We start from the raw sequence: 17,037 nt of genomic DNA, 5'->3' as shown, positions 1-17,037 counted from the left end.
CGAGGTGGAATTCAACACTGACCATGTTATCCAGAGTTTACCAGCAGCGCCGAGCGATTGTAGACTGCCAGATGTCAACTTCCACCAGAACTGGTAGTCAGGTCAGTCAGCTTCCTCAAGTCTACAATGAGGAGTGGACGTGGATGTCTGATATCTGTCAGGTGCTGAGTAACTTTGAGGAGTCAACACAGATGGTCAGTGGCGTTGCCGCCATCATCAGCCTCACCATCCCGCTGCTTGGCCTGTTGAAAAACTCTCTGGTCAGCATGAAGTCGGAAGCTTTGCGCTCCTCACAAGAGACGGGGGAAGAAGATTCCCTTGTTGATAGCCAAAGCACCCTTAGGTCTGTTTCTCAGCGCATATCGGAGGAGGTGGAGGTGGAGGAGGAAGAGGAGGAGAATGTTGGCGAGACACAAGAGGGGACCATTGTTGAGTCCTTCACTGTTGAGCGTGTATGGGCAGAAGAAGAGGAATTGGAGGAGTTGGAGGAGGAGGAAATGGACAGTCAGGCCAGTGAGGGGAGTGAATTCTTACGCGTTGGTACTCTGGCGCATATGGCAGATTTCATGCTAGGCTGCCTATCCCGTGACCCTCGCGTTCAAAGAATTTATTCCAGCACCGATTACTGGGTGTTCACTCTCCTGGACCCACGGTACAAGCAAAATCTTTCCACTCTCATCCCTGGAGAGGAAAGGAGTGTGAGAATGCATGAATACCAGCAGGCCCTGGTGCACAAGCTGAAACAGTATTTCCCTTCTGACAGCGCTAGCGGCAGAGTGCGTAGTTCTGCGGGACAAGTAGCGAGGGAGAGTAGGCGAGCAGGCAGCTTGTCCAGCACTGGCAAGGGTACGCTTTACAAGGCTTTTGCCAGCTTTATGTCACCCCAGCAAGACACTGTCACCTGTCCCCAGTCTCGGCAGAGTAGGGCTGATCTTTACAGAAAGATGGTGAGGGAGTACGTAGCTGACCATACCATCGTCCTAAATGATCACACAGCTCCCTACAACTACTGGGTTTCAAAGCTGGACATGTGGCACGAACTGGCGCTGTACGCCTTGGAGGTTCTTGCCTGCCCTGCCGCTAGCGTCTTGTCCGAGCGGGTTTTCAGTGCAGCTGGTGGCATCATCACCGATAAGCGTACACGCCTGTCGACTGACAGCGCTGACAGGCTGACGCTTATCAAGATGAATAAAGCATGGATTTCTCCTAATTTCCAATCTCCAGCAGGTGAAGGAAGCTCAACCTGAATAATTTATCCACTCCTCCTCCTCCTCCTCATTTTCCTCCTTCTCCTGCTCTTTGTACAGTAAAGCAGAGGAAACTGGCTATTTTTTGACAGGGCCCACTGGCTCTACCTATAGTACTTTATGCATTTCATTTTTCTGGAGGGCCACCGACCCGGTCCTCTGTTTTAAACAATTTTTGGGAGTGCCACATACAGGCACTCAATCTATTCAATTTTTCTGGAGGGCCACCTACCTGCTCCTCTGGTTTGAAAACTTTTTTGGACTGCCACATACAGGCACTCAATCTATTCCATTTTTCTGGAGGGCCACCTACCTGCTCCTCTGGTTTGAAAACTTTTTTGCACTGCCACATACAGGCACTCAATCTATTCCATTTTTCTGGAGGGCCACCTACCTGCTCCTCTGGTTTGAAAACTTTTTTGCACTGCCACATACAGGCACTCAATCTATTCCATTTTACTGCAGGGCCACCTACCTGCTCCTCTGGTTTGAAAACTTTTTTGGACTGCCACATACAGGCACTCAATCTATTCCATTTTTCTGGAGGGCCACCTACCTGCTCCTCTGGTTTGAAAACTTTTTTGCACTGCCACATACAGGCACTCAATCTATTCCATTTTACTGCAGGGCCACCTACCTGCTCCTCTGGTTTGAAAACTTTTTTGGACTGCCACATACAGGCACTCAATCTATTCCATTTTTCTGGAGGGCCACCTACCTGCTCCTCTGGTTTGAAAACTTTTTTGGACTGCCACATACAGGCACTCAATCTATTCCATTTTTCTGGAGGGCCACCTACCTGCTCCTCTGGTTTGAAAACTTTTTTGGACTGCCACATACAGGCACTCAATCTATTCCATTTTTCTGGAGGGCCACCTACCTGCTCCTCTGGTTTGAAAACTTTTTTGGACTGCCACATACAGGCACTCAATCTATTCCATTTTTCTGGAGGGCCACCTACCTGCTCCTCTGGTTTGAAAACTTTTTTGGACTGCCACGTACAGGCACTCAATCTATTCCATTTTTCTGGAGGGCCACCTACCTGCTCCTCTGGTTTGAAAACTTTTTTGGACTGCCACATACAGGCACTCAATCTATTCCATTTTTCTGGAGGGCCACCTACCTGCTCCTCTGGTTTGAAAACTTTTTTGGACTGCCACATACAGGCACTATCCAAATTAAATTGTCTCCATAGCAGCCTCCACACGTTGTCTCCATTGCTTCCTCCAAAAGTCGTCCATATAGCTGCCTCCATACATCGTCCCTTTATCAAACGAGGTGTGTCAGGCAGAAATTTGGGTTGTTTTCATGGATTCCACATCAAAGTTGTTAACTTTGTCGCCACCCTGCTGTGTTATCCACAAAATATACTGGCAAACTTTTATCATTTACCAATATTATTTCAGCGCTTCTTGCGCTTCTGTTTACATTCCCCTCACCCGCCATATCCTAAACTTATAAGAACGCTACTACACTTGATCTTATACAAAAGGTTCTTAGAAGTGCTGTTTGGGGAGTAGCCTAGAGACACGGGCTTGGATTGGCGAAAGCTCGCCTGGCAGCGGAGCGCCAGCTCCATGCCAAGATCCAACTAACATAGTTTTAACTGCAGCACCTTTAATCTACTACTAGTTCACTGCCTCCATACATGGTCCCCTTATCAAACGAGCTTTGTCAGGCAGAATTTTGGGTTGTTTTCATGGCTTCCACAACAATCTTGTTAACTTTGTCGCCACCCTGCTGTGTTATCCACAAAATATACTGGCAAACTTTTATCATTTACCAATATTATTTCAGCGCTTCTTGCGCATCTGTTTACATTCCCCTCACCCGCCATATCCCAAACTTATAAGAACGCTACTACACTTAACTTGGTGCACGCTGGGACCGAGTCTGACCCTGGGGCTAGTGATATACTGCCGACGCAGAGGATTGCGGGGCCTACCTCGGTCCAGGTCTCAAAGGCCTACTATACCTCCTCCTCCTCCCACCCCTCCTCCACCTCCTCCTCCTCCGAATTACCATCCGTGGCCATGGCGCCATCAGTCGGTAGCTCTAGGCACAGCAGCAGTGCCGTCGCTAAGCGACAGCAGGCGGTGCTCAAACTGCTGAGCCTAGCCGATAAAAGGCACACCGCCCAAGAGCTATTACAGGGCATTCCACATCAAACTTGTTAACTTTCTCGCCACCCTGCTGTGTAATCCAGAAAAGATACTGGCAAACTTTTATCATTTACCGATATTATTTCAGTGCTTCTTGTGCATCTGTTTACATTCCCCTCTCTCGCCATATCCCAAACTTATAAGAACGCTACTACACTTGATCTTATACAAAAGGTTCTTAGAAGTGCTGTTTGGGGAGTAGCCTAGAGACAGGGGCTTGGATTGGCGAAAGCTCGCCTGGAAGCGGAGCGCCAGCTCCATCCCAAGATACAACTAACATAGTTTTAAGTGCAGCACCTTTAATCTACTACTAGTTCACTGCCTCCATAATAATAATAATAATAATCTTTATTTATATAGCGCCATCATATTCCGTAGCGCTTTACAAATCATAGGAAACAAATACAAATGTAATGTAACAGAGCACAACATTTGTATGGAACAACAGGAGTGAGGTCCCTGCTCGCCAGAGCTTACGGTTTATGAAGATGATGGGGTAACACGAGGTAAAAGAATTTTTAATGGTCAAGCCATTCTTCTTAGGGAATAGAACAAAATATAATAAATGGAATTGCTGTCGCTTGAACCACTCAGCCGTCACCAGGTCCAGGGTGAATGGGACTGCATAGAAGTCTGGTGCCTGTTGGTTGATGGATAACAGATGGGAGGACGACACAGGACGGGTTAGTAGAAGAGTTAAAACTTCATGCAGTTAATGAGTGTTATAGGCTTGCCTAAAGAAATGGGTTTTAAGAGCACGTTTGAAACTTTGGAGGTTAGGTATTAGTCTGATAGTCCGGGGCAGAGCATTCCATAGAATTGGTGCAGCTCTAGAGAAGTCTTGGAGACGCGAGTGGGAGGTCCGCACTAGGGTAGAGGTTGATCTAAGATCACTGGCGGATCTAAGAGCACGGGTTGGGCGATAGACTGAGATAAGAGAGGAGAGGTAGGGGGGTGCAGCATTATACAGAGCTTTATGGATGAGGGTTATTATTTTAAACTGTATTCGAAAGGAGACTGGCAGCCAGAGCAGCGTCTGGCATGAACTGTAGGCATACATGGTCCCCTTATCAAACGAGCTGTGTCAGGCAGAATTTTGGGTTGTTTTCATGGCTTCCACAACAAACTTGTTAACTTTGTCGCCACCCTGCTGTGTAATCCACAAAATATACTGGCAAACTTTTATCATTTACCAATATTATTTCAGCGCTTCTTGCGCATCTGTTTCCATTCCCCTCACCCGCCATATCCTAAACTTATAAGAACGCTATTACACTTGATCTTATACAAAAGGTTCTTAGAAGTGCTGTTTGGGGAGTAGCCTAGAGACAGGGGCTTGGATTGGTGAAAGCTCGCCTGGCAGCGGAGCGCCAGCTCCATGCCAAGATCCAACTAACATAGTTTTAACTGCAGCACCTTTAATCTACTACTAGTTCACTGCCTCCATACATGGTCCCCTTATCAAACGAGCTGTGTCAGGCAGAATTTTGGGTTGTTTTCATGGCTTCCATGTTAACTTTGTCGCCACCCTGCTGTGTAATCCACAAAATATACTGGCAAACTTTTATCATGTACCGATATTATTTGAGCGCTTCTTGCTCACCTCCTTTGGTTCCTCTCTGCCACCCATTGGTTTGAAGCCTGAGTCCATTTAGGGTATGTCGCCATGCCACTCTCTAGCCTTCCGCTGCTGCCGCTGCCTCTGCATGAAGTCCCCTATAGTGTCAGGGTCAATTATTGGATGTTTTAGATGCTATCTAGCTTCATTCTGTCACTCTGTCATGGCCATGCTGTTGCCCATAATTTTGGCATAATGGTGCGATTAAGCAGCCTCAGAGGCATCCATGCATGCTGCCCCTGCTGTTTCCTGTCCATTTCCGTGGTGTTTCCATCCTTTTCTGAGGTTCCCAGGTGTTTGGCCAAGCTTCCCTGTGCAGAGCCTTGGTCCCCTTGAAAAATGCTCGAGTCTCCCATTGACTTCAATGGGGCTCGTTATTCGAGACGAGCACTCGAGCATCGGGAAAAGTTCGTCTCGAATAACGAGTACCCGAGCATTTTAGTGCTCGCTCATCTCTAGTCCTAACACATAAAGCTTCTCTTTGTAGCAGGCTTCAGGAGCTTAAAGGCGAGGAGTGAAAGGTGAGCCAGGGAAGCCAAATATTATGAAACATCTCATATTTGCCTAGATCACTAGCCCTCAGCTCCTCCATATGCAGTATTTGGTTAAGGGCTTCCTCCCATTTGGGCACATTTACTAAAAGGCTCACTGGAGTTCACTGTGCATTGTCTGTGTATAATGCAACAAGCGACTATTCACTAAGATTGCACGCCAGAAATCATGGATGTGTCACTTCCCCGCTCAGGTCCGACAGAGTTCACCATCTTTTTTGTGATGCACCTTAAACATAGGGCATGCGACACAATTTCAAAGTTAAATACGGCGCTTGGCCTGAATCAGTCGGACTGTCTGACAGCACGCCCCCTAATTTGTGTCACATGGAAGCCAGGGCAACTGTGCCACAAAAGGGTCACGTGTGCCACAATACAAATGCACACACTTGTGTGCATGCCTTTTTAGCCCCGAAAAAGGTGCGCAGTCCAACTAAAGTGCGCAGTGCGTCCCTTAGTAAATGAGCCTCTATGGGGCAGATTTACTTACCCGGTCCAATCGCGATCCAGCGGCGCGTTCTGTGTGGAGGATTCGGGTCTTCCGGTGATTCACTATGGTAGTTCCTCCGACGTCCACCAGGTGTCGCTGCTGCGTTGAAGTTCATCGGAATGCACTGAAAATCACCAAGCCGGTCTGGGTGCAGGTAAGCACGTGTCCAGCTACACTTTTTTTTTAAAAAAAATGCGGCGGTCTCTCCGAATCTGTCGGTTTTTTGTATGCGCCACAATCTGATGATGTGCGCCAAAATCTTGGGGCAATTCGGCGCAAACCCGTAATTTTCGGGAAACCCGACGAAAAAGAGTGATTTGGGCCCTTAGTAAATGACCCCCACTGTGTCTTAGAGGGGGGATCTAAGGATCTCCATAGCTGGGGGATAATTTGCCTTATGGCCATGAGAAAATGGTGTAGCAAGTTTTTTTTAAATTTGGAGATGCAACCCGGATAGTGTGTCAACAAAACCAACTCAAAATCAACACACCTCCTTCCAGAGGGCTTGTACAGGAGGGCAATCCCACTATGTGGAGCATGTTGCCCTCGCCATCACCACAGCGCAGCATGTCCTCACACAGCCCCTTAGTAATGTACCAACACAACCCCCCAGTAATGTCCTCAGACAGCAGCCCAGTAATGTTGTCACATAGCCCCCCTGTAATCTGCCCACACAGCTCCCAGTAATGTCCTCACACAGCCCCCCGTAATGTGCCCACACAGCCCTCAGTAATGTCTCCAACAGCCCTCAGTAATGTCTTCACACAGCCCCCCAGTAATGTGCCCACACAGTCCCCCAGTAATGTCCTCATATAGCCCCCCAGTAATGTACCCACAAAACTCAGCAGTAATGTCTTCACACAGCCCCTCAGTACTGTGTTCAAACAGTCCCCCAGTAATGTCTTTACACAGTTACCCCCAGTAATGTTCTCACACAGCCCGCCAATAATGTTCTCTCAGAGCGCCCCAGTAATGTTCTCACGCAGCCCCCAGTAATGTTCTCTCACAGCCCCCAGTAATGTCTTCACACAGCAGCCCAGTAATGTGCCCACAAACCCCCTCAGTAATACCCTCCAGGAGCCCAGAAGAACACACCTTTGGGACAGAGGGACACTGATACACACTATGCACAGCCCAGAATACAACAGGCCATAGAGACCCGACCCGTCCCATGGTTACATACAAGATAGGTTCCATAGGTTTGTTCTTAAGTCGAATTTGTATGTAAGTCGAAAATTTATATTTTATCATTGTAGATCCAGACAAAAAATTTTTTTGCCCCAATGACAATCGGAGTTTCAACATTTTTTGCTATAATTGGACTAAGGATTATCAATAAATCTTCATTACAGACACCTTACAGCTGATCATTGCAGCCTGGGACTAAGAAAAAAAATACTCCATATTATGGGGTATTCTCCACATAAGCAAAAGATCCAGATTTCCAAAGAAGTGGAACAAATACACTGGGGCACATTTACTTACCTGGCCGCTGCTGTTCATCTAAAGTGCATTGTCTGATGATCATGCACTCTGCCGCGATTCACTAAGATCGTGCGCCCGATATCCTGCATGTGTCGCTTTTCCGCTCAGGTTTCACCTTCTTCTTCCTGGTGTATGTAAATGCACTGGGGCACATTTACTTGCCTGGTCCCTCGGAGTTCTCGAAAGTGCATTGTCCGTCCGTAATGCATCTGTCGCTTCCCCGCTCAGGTTCACCATCTTCCTCCCAGTGCATCTAAGTGCTTGGCTTGCGACACAATTTTGAAGTTAAATTCCGCAGTTTGTCCTTAGTAAATGAGCCCCATTGTCTTGCAAAACAGATTGAAAGTTAAATCCCGTGCTCAGTCCGAATCCATCGGATTGTCCGACGGCACGCCCCCCATTTTCTGTTGCATGAAAGCCAGCGCCGATCACGTGCGGCACAATCCCCTGTTAAATACCTGTCAAAGCTGCGCAAATCCTGAAAACCATGAACAGTCCGATGAAAGTGCGATGTGCGATCCGTGACCCTTAGTAAATAAGCCCCACTGAGTCTGATGTGCGCCTGTTGCAAATCTAGAGGTGCACTGAACAAGTTGAAGTCTTGCAATTATTAAAAAAACAGAATGAAAAAGTGCCTATTTGCCTAAGGAACTACTGGGGTTTTAGGGATGAAATCAGCCTATATAATGGCATTCTGTTTAATGGAGTCATCATACCAAAAAATGCACCTGGAAATGATAGCAGGAACTGATTCTAGTCTTCTAAAATTGAAGCAGGCCATCAGAAAGCCACCCATGGGTCCAGAGATAATAGAAGCACTGTGGTACTGGCAATGAATGTATGTGCACGCAAACAGATAACAACAGATGACCCACAAACTGCCTGTTCTGCCCCGGAGCTAGCTAGGAGATGACTATTTAATAAATGTTGATTATTATTCAGATTTCTGGGAGAATTATGCTGTTGCTGATATCACCATATTTCTTGGAGGCCATCACCATAAAATGCTGTGAAGCACATTTTATAATAGACATGTGATTCCTGACCCTGTCATGACAGATAACGAGGCCATGTTTGTCAGCTCGGGGTTTGCAAGAATTCAAGAGACTTGGAATATGAACTTATCACATTATCCTCATATCACAGTCAGTCAAATGGGAAAGCAGGAGCAGCTGTAAAAATAGAACACTTCAATAAAAGGCACCAACATTAGGATTGCACGGCAGCTAGTGCAAATAAAAATCTGGGACACTATTTGCTATAGCACATAAAATTCAGTTTCCAAAATTGCTAAAAGGGGTGGTGAAAAATATAACTTAAAGACGACATTGCGACTATGGTAGAGGAGAAAAGGAGCTACCTAAGCTGAATACACAGCGGTCCCCTACTTATGAACACTCAACTTACAGACAACCCCTTTTACAAACGGACTTCTGGATGTTGCCAATTTATTGTACTTTAACTTTAGGCTACAATAAACAGCTATAGGAGTTATCAAAGGCGTCTGCAATGAAGCTTTATTGTGAATCTTGGTTCTGATGACAACCCAACATTTTTAAAATCCAATTATCTTGTACTTAACCTGGGGATGGCCTGTATTGGCCAACTGATGTGCATGTCCATTGTAGAAAACAGAGAAAAAGTTGAACCTCATTACCAGCAAAGGCAAGATTGAAGCATGGACTACATGGCCAACCACCTGTCATCAGATCCTAAATTGACAATACATTTCTAGACTGTAGCAAACAATGGTGACAGTGGTGGTCTAATAATAGGAGGACAATTAGGCCCCTTCCACACTAGCGTTTTTCACGCGCGAGTTCTGTGCGTGCTTTTGACGCGCAGAACTTGCATTGCACTCTGTCCCATTGTTTCCAATGGGCCTTTCCTCATTTGCGTTGTTTTTCACGCGTGTGCTTGCGTTTGTTTGACGGGCGTCAAAATCGCAGCATGCTCTACTTTTGCGTTTCACGCGCGTTTTTCCCGCCCCATTCAAGTCTATGGAGACGCATCAAAAATGCATTGCACTCGCAAGCATTGCAAGTGCAATGCGAGTGCAATGCGTTTTAAATGGATGGGTTGCTAGGTGACATGAATAATTCCCCTGTTCGAGATCGAGCATTTAATTAAAAAAACACAGTGAAGAACAGTGAAGAATAGAATAAAAACAGTGAACACAGGATCATTTAAGTGAAAAACACAGTAAAGAACACAGTGAAGAAAAGATTACAGATGTTCGGCACATCTGCTTACTTGTCGGGAGATTCGCGCGGAACGGTGCGAACAAAATAGCATGTGAAGAACAATATATATGTGTGTAAACAACACATTGCAGATGTTTCCATACATCTGCAATGTCTTCTTCACACATATATATATATTGTTCTTCACATACTATTTTGTTCGCACCGTTCCGCGCGTATCTCCCGACAAGTAAGCAGATGTGCCGAACATCTGTAATATTTTCTTCACTGTGTTCTTTACTGTGATTTTCACTTAAATGATCCTGTGTTCACTGTGTTCACTGTTTTTATTCTATTCTTCACTGTTCTTCACATCTGCTAACTTGTCGGGAGATAATATACGCGTGGAACAGTGAAGAAAAGATTGTAGATGTTTGCATACATCTGCTAACTTATCAAAAGGCATTCTTTTTCAATTAAATAAAACATTTTATTCCCGAACCATGGTCCCTTTGAATAAGTCCCATTGACTTAAAAAACGCACGCGAAAAACGCACCGAAAATGCAAAAAAACGCGAACAACACGCGCATGAAAAATGCAAAAACGCTAATGACTCCAAGGAAAAATGGAACAAAAACGCAGCCAAAAACGTCAGTTTTTCACGCATTGCACCCTGACGTGAAATGCAACACTAGTGTGGAAGGGGCCTTAATGGGTGCTTTGAAAATAAATCTATTTTCTTTTTTTAAGACAGTTTTTATTGTTTTTACAACTGTAAAATTATACCCATATACAGTCTGTGCCCTGTGGGCATCATTTACATTACATTGTGGACAAATGAACAGAGCATAAAAGCTGAATATCGTATTGTTCTTACATCAATAACAAAATTATGTGCTCATAACATCTCTGAACATTTGGACAAAAGCTCATGAGAGCTTAAAGTAGATATAGTGTAATACCTAGGAGAAGGAGACTATGGGGGACATGTATTATCGTATCTGCGCCCAATAAATGCCGGGATTTTACTTTTTTTTGGGCGCATTATTGTTGCTGATCATTTATAATGAGTTTGCGCCAGAAAGAACAGATGTTCCCGACTATCCCGTTACCTCTGTGGTTTTTTTTGCGCAAGTGGGCGTGGCCTAACTTTTCCACACTATCCGTCACATTTATGTGTATTTTGTCTGCATTTTAAGGTGCAATAGACCATGAAAAAAATGATCAGAGAGCAAAATTAAGGCGCAGTCCATGTAAGATTTGGGCGTACACTTCATTACTCTCGGAATTTTTCTGGCGCACGACTGATAGGTCTACCCATTAATTACTAACAGCCGTGCACCACTTTAATACATAGGGCTGTGCTTTCCGGAGACTGATCTCTGATGCCGAAAGTCGTTCTTGCACCAGAAATTAGTAAATCCCCCCCCTATGAGAAAAAGGAAAAAAGTAAATAACAAAATATACTGTAAAAAAAAATATATAATGTATAACATTATGGCCTAGAACTGACCTTTAGTCAATTGACATTCCTGGAAGTGTGGCAATTTCATCCATGAGTTCTGTAGGGATATCGCTTTTCGTGGAACAGGCGGTGTTCATTTGTGTGAAGACTTCCATGATTTTGGGGTACAAGTGTCTTTCCTATGTCTTGTGATAAATACCAACGCATATGCGTTGTGAAGGTAGTTGAAGATTTCCCCTTGGGGTAAGCTAAATTCTTTGGTTAGCTTAGAGAAGGGAGCAATTTCCTGGTTTGCAAGTATGTTCGCTAAAGTTGTAATGTTCTGTGCCTGACACAGACGTTCTTAGGCCCCTTCCACACTAGCGTTGCATTTCACGTCAGGGTGCAATGCGTGAAAAACTGACGTTTTTGGCTGCGTTTTTGTTCTATTTTTTCTTGGAGTAATTAGCGTTTTTGCGTTTTTCACGCGCGTGTTGTTAGCGTTTTTTTTGCGTTTTCGGCGCGTTTTTCACGCGCGAGTCAATGGGAGACTCGAGCATTTTTCAAAGGGACCATGGTTTGGGATTAAAATGTGTTATTTAATTGAAAAATAATGTCTTCTGATAAGTTGCAAACATCTGCAATCTATTCTTCACTGTTCCCCGTGTATATTATCTCCCAACAAGTTAGCAGATGTGAAGAACAGTGAAGAATAGAATAAAAACAGTGAACACAGGATCATTTAAGAGAAAAACACAGTGCAGAACACAGTGCAGAATAGATTACAGATGTTCGGCACATCTGCTTACTTGACGGGAGATACGTGCGGAACGGTGCGCCCAAAATAGCATGTGAAGAACAATATATATGTGTGTGAAGAACACATTGCAGATGTTTAAATACATCTGCAATGTGTTCTTCACACATATATATTGTTCTTCACATGCTATTTTGGGCGCACCGTTCCGCGCGTATCTCCCGACAAGTAAGCAGATGTGCCAAACATCTGTAATCTATTCTGCACTGTGTTCTGCACTGTGTTTTTCTCTTAAATGATCCTGTGTTCACTGTGTTCACTGTTTTTATTCTATTCTTCACTGTTCTTCATTGTGTTTTTTTAATTAAATGATCGTTCTCGAGCAGGGGAAATACTGTTATTCTGGTCACCTAGCAACCCTTACGTTTAAAACGCATTGCACTTGCAATGATTGCGAGTGCAATGCGTTCTTGATGCATCTCCATAGACTTGAATGGGGCGGGAAAAACGAACGCAAGCACGCGCGTGAAAACCAACGCTAATGAAGAAAGACCCATTGAATACAATGGGACAGAGTGCAATGCAAGTTCTGCGCGTCAAATCCTCGACCTTGGCTGCCACCGGCTGCATCTGTGGAACGACCTGGTGGTACCACGCCGCACCAAGACCATCCTGCTTTGCGGCGGGCTCTGGTGAAGACCAGGTGCCACTTAGATTCTGGTCTCAGGTGTCGGCTTGTGTCATCGTCCGCTGTGGATCAGAGAATCCACTGCTTCCTGACACTACTTAGCACCTTAGTTTTTGTTTCTTTCATGGTCCAGTGTGGTGGCATCATCTAGAAAATCAACTGAAGTGAGCTTTAAATTGGTTGTTAGAGATCAAGGAGGAGGAGAGTTTACAATGAAGGGAGCTTTCTTAGGAACAGAGAGCTTGACTTCCGTGTTAAAATCTCAGCCTCCTTGACTTGACTTTCTGCATAATGCCAACATACTGGGTCATGAAAGAAACATGATCTGGAAGGTGTACAGCTGCTTGACAACATAAAGGTGGCAGATTATTAGGTCAATTTTTGCTCACAGATTCCCTTTAACAGCATGCAATGCATTTTTTCTATCTGTTCATAATTTTTGTCAATCAATTTGATAGCCCTAGACTGGTATTAAAAATTGCAGAGTTTTTCGGGTAAAACCCAGGGGTGAGATTAGTTTAAGTCATGACTGGCTCACTAGCCCGAGTGAACCAGATCAGAGAGCGGGCTCCCAACCCTTGCTTGCTGCAGTGGACCTTTTAACTCCGCTGCTTTCCATCCATTACACAGGCAGTCAACATGCGACCCGTGTGGTGGTGGCTGCGTGGCAGGTGACATGTGATGCCGCGTCACATCTCTGACGTCGAGGAGAAGAAGGTACAAGGAGAGGAACAATGTTTTTTTTATTTTAATATCAAAAGATAATAATTAACTTTAGGTTGGAAACAGATGGAGAAGATGTCTGCAGTGGAACTGGCTGCAGCATAAAAACCAAGAAACCCTGCACATACATAGTTGGGGGTTGGAGGGGGGGGGGGTCTGTTCCTCGTGTTTTGGATACTTTTAATAATACTCACACTTCCCCCACCATACACTAATTATGGGATTTTCATTTGTAGACCTTGGTAAAGTTTTTAATATGCATTAATAGGGTTTTCCAGTCAAAGGCAAGGGACACATGTGCTGGTCTAGTGGATGACATTTTAAGTCATTACAGGCAGTCCCCGGGTTACGTACAAGATAGGCTGTTTAGGTTTGTTCTTAAGTTGAATTTGTATGCAAGTCGGAACTAGTATATTTTATAACTGTAACTACAGACAATTTTTTTCTGTCCCTGTGACAATTGGATTTTCAATCTGTTGCTGTAATTGGGAACAAGAATTATCAATAAATCTTCATTACAGGCACCGTACAGCTGATCATTGCAGCCTGGGACTATAGTAACATCCAGAGAGCTTCTCTAGAGGTCACAGGGGGCAGAGAGGTCCATCTGTAACTAGGGCCTGTAAGTCAGGTGTCCCATCTACTCACTCAAGAAAAAAAAGCTGCCATATTTCTAAAATTAGCAGAATGTCAATTATTTCTGCTACGGTCACTACCTTCCACCATTCATGTTTACTATCTAAATACCCCTTAAAGAATAGTATGAAAAACATATGTACAAAATGTATTGTTTAAAAGAAATCAAGCATTATAAACTAGGGACGCTTACTCATAGATCCAAGCACTGTGACTGTGATATACATGGCCTCCTTCCTTCTAAAATCAACATTTAAAATTATGCTTATGAGCCAGAAGGGCTCTGGGGGGCGTTACCAAAGTTCCTCTATGCGTAGCTTCTCAGGCTTATACTGTCTCTCCTTCCCCTGTTCCCCAAGCACTATGCATGAGCACTTTCCCGGGTAAGGGGGGAAGTGCTTATGTATAGTGCTAGAAGTCTGTGATGCTACAGCACAAGGGCTCTGGTAATGCCCCCCAGGAGTCCTTCTGGCTCATTAGCATTAGTTGTTTTTAGAAGGAAGGAGGCCAAGGATAGCAAATATAAAATTACCACAGTCACAGTGCCTGGATCTATGAGTAAGTGTCCCTGGATTATCATGCTGGATTTTCATGATACTGATAATAATGGAATAATATATATTTATAAAGCCCCATTATAATACAGAGAGCTTTATGGACCATCGGGTACATATACAAACAAGACACAACACTACAGAACAATAACAATGTCAGATGAAACAATAAGAACAAGGGCCCGTGTCTCCAGAGCTTACAATCTATGAGGAGGAAGACGAGGTGAATGCTTGTGGCTGTTTTCTTTACAGACGCTTATGAGCCTGGCATTTTAAAGATGTTGATCAAGGAGCCACATGATTCAAGCAAAAAAAGCCATAACAATGTCTTATTTCAAGAAAAAATTTACATTTTCTGACACAATTCAATCCTTGAACACATCTGAAAATAGCTGTATGTTTGTATAGTTAGATTAAAGAAAATCAAACAAAGGATTTCTGAGCTCTGGCGGTGGATGGGTTAAATGTCCTATTAAAATTTTCTGACACAATTCAAACCTTATTGTATGTTTGTATAGGCGGCACGGTGGCTGAGTGGGTAGCACTTCTGCCTTGCAGCGCTGGGGTCCTGGGTTCAAATTCACCCGGGTCAACATCTGCAAAGAGTTTATACATTCTCTCCATGTTTGCGTGGGTTTCCTCCGGGTCCTCTGGTTTCCTCCCACACTCCAAAACCTACTGTTAGGTTGTTTAGATTGTGCGCCTCATTGGGGACAGGGACTGATTTGGCAAGGTCTGTGCAGCACTGGGTAATCTGTAGGCCCTATATAAATAAAGAATTATTATAGTTATAGCAAAGAAAATCAAATAAAGAATTTCTGAGTTCTGGCAGTGGATGGGTTAAATGTCCTATTAACATTTTCTGACACAATTCAAACCTTAACCCCTTCACGCTCCGTGGCGGATATATCCGCCACGGAGCGCAGTGACTTAGCGCTCAGTGGCGGATATATCCGCCACGGCGCTTATGCCGGCTCGGCTCTGGATCAGAGCCGAACCGGCATCGGGAAACACGGGGTGCCGGCTGTAACTAATAGCCGGCACCCCAGTGTAACACCCGCGGTCGGAGTCGGCTCCGATCGCGGGTGTGTAACCCGTTAAATGCCGCGGTCAGCACGACAGCGGCATCTAACATGTCTCTGGGGTGTCTTTCCCCCCCGATCGGCCCCCCCGAACCGTTTTCGGGGGGCACCGATCGCTGCTATGGAAGTGCTGGGGTCCGATCTGGTCCCCAGCACTGCCTGCAGGCACTGCCAGTAAGATGGCGTCTGTGACGTCATCTTACTGGCATAGTGCCAGCCTATGCAAGTGCATAGGCTAACACTGATAATACCCTGCAATACATGATTATTGCAGAATATTATCATGAACAAGCAATCAGATGATTGCTTGGTCATTTCCCATGGTGAAAAAAGTGAAAAGTAAAAAAAAAATGTTATTCAATAAAAAATAAAGTAATAAATCAATAAAAATGCCCATAAGCCCCATAACATATAAAGACACATATAACCCCCAAAAAGTCTAAATCATAACAAAAACCCCACATATATAGTATCACCGCGTCCGGAACAACCCATAGAATACAAGTAAATCATTATTGAACCCCCACGATAAACGCCGTAAAAAAAAACTGCTATAAACCTTCCAAAAATTATGATTTTTACCTTTTCAATCCCACAAAAAATGCTATAAAATGTGATCAAAAAACCATGTGTACTCCGACATAATACTGGTGCAAAGTACAACATGTCCCGCAAAAAATAAGCCATCAACCAGCTCCGTAGCCAAAAAAGTAACAATGTTATGCCACTTGGAAGACGGCAATACATAAATGATAGATTTTTCCCCACATTAGGGTTTTGTTTGACAAATTTAGTAAAACGTAAGAAAATATATTCAAGTCTGGTATCCCCGTAATCGTATCGACCCATAGAATAAAGATAACAGGATTATTAGTCTATACGGTGAACACCAAAAAAAAAGAGTAAAAAATCCAGTACAGAATTGATGCTTTTCTACTCCTGCCCTCAAAAAAAGTTCCTAAATTTTCAACAATAGGTGATACTAACCCCAAAATGGTAACAATGGAAAAAGCATCTCATCGCGCAAAAAAAATGGCATCACATGGCCCCAATAACGCAAAAGCGAAAATTTTATAGCCTTCAAAAGGGGCCAATGAGGAAACTAAAATCCTGGAAGCTGCAGGGCTCTCCTTCCCTTCTGCGTCTCGCTGTGCCCCCATAACACAAGTAATGGCCACATGTGGGGGGTCTTTGTACTCAGGAGAAATTGCAGAACAAATTGTATGGTGGGTTTTCTCTTTTTATATTTTGGAAATGTGTAAATTTTAGTGCTAAATGAACGTATAAGGGAACAATTTGACCATTCTAAATTTCACCTCCATTTTGATTCAATTACTATGAAGATCTCAAGGGGTTAACAATCTTCGTAAAAGCGGTTTCTGATAGCTTGAGGGGTGCAGATTTGAAAATGGGTTG

This window comes from Engystomops pustulosus, chromosome 10 (assembly GCF_040894005.1).
Source record: "Engystomops pustulosus chromosome 10, aEngPut4.maternal, whole genome shotgun sequence".
NCBI lineage: Eukaryota > Metazoa > Chordata > Amphibia > Anura > Leptodactylidae > Engystomops > Engystomops pustulosus.
The sequence above is the reverse complement of the archived record's forward strand: the minus strand, read 5'-3'. Positions refer to the sequence as shown.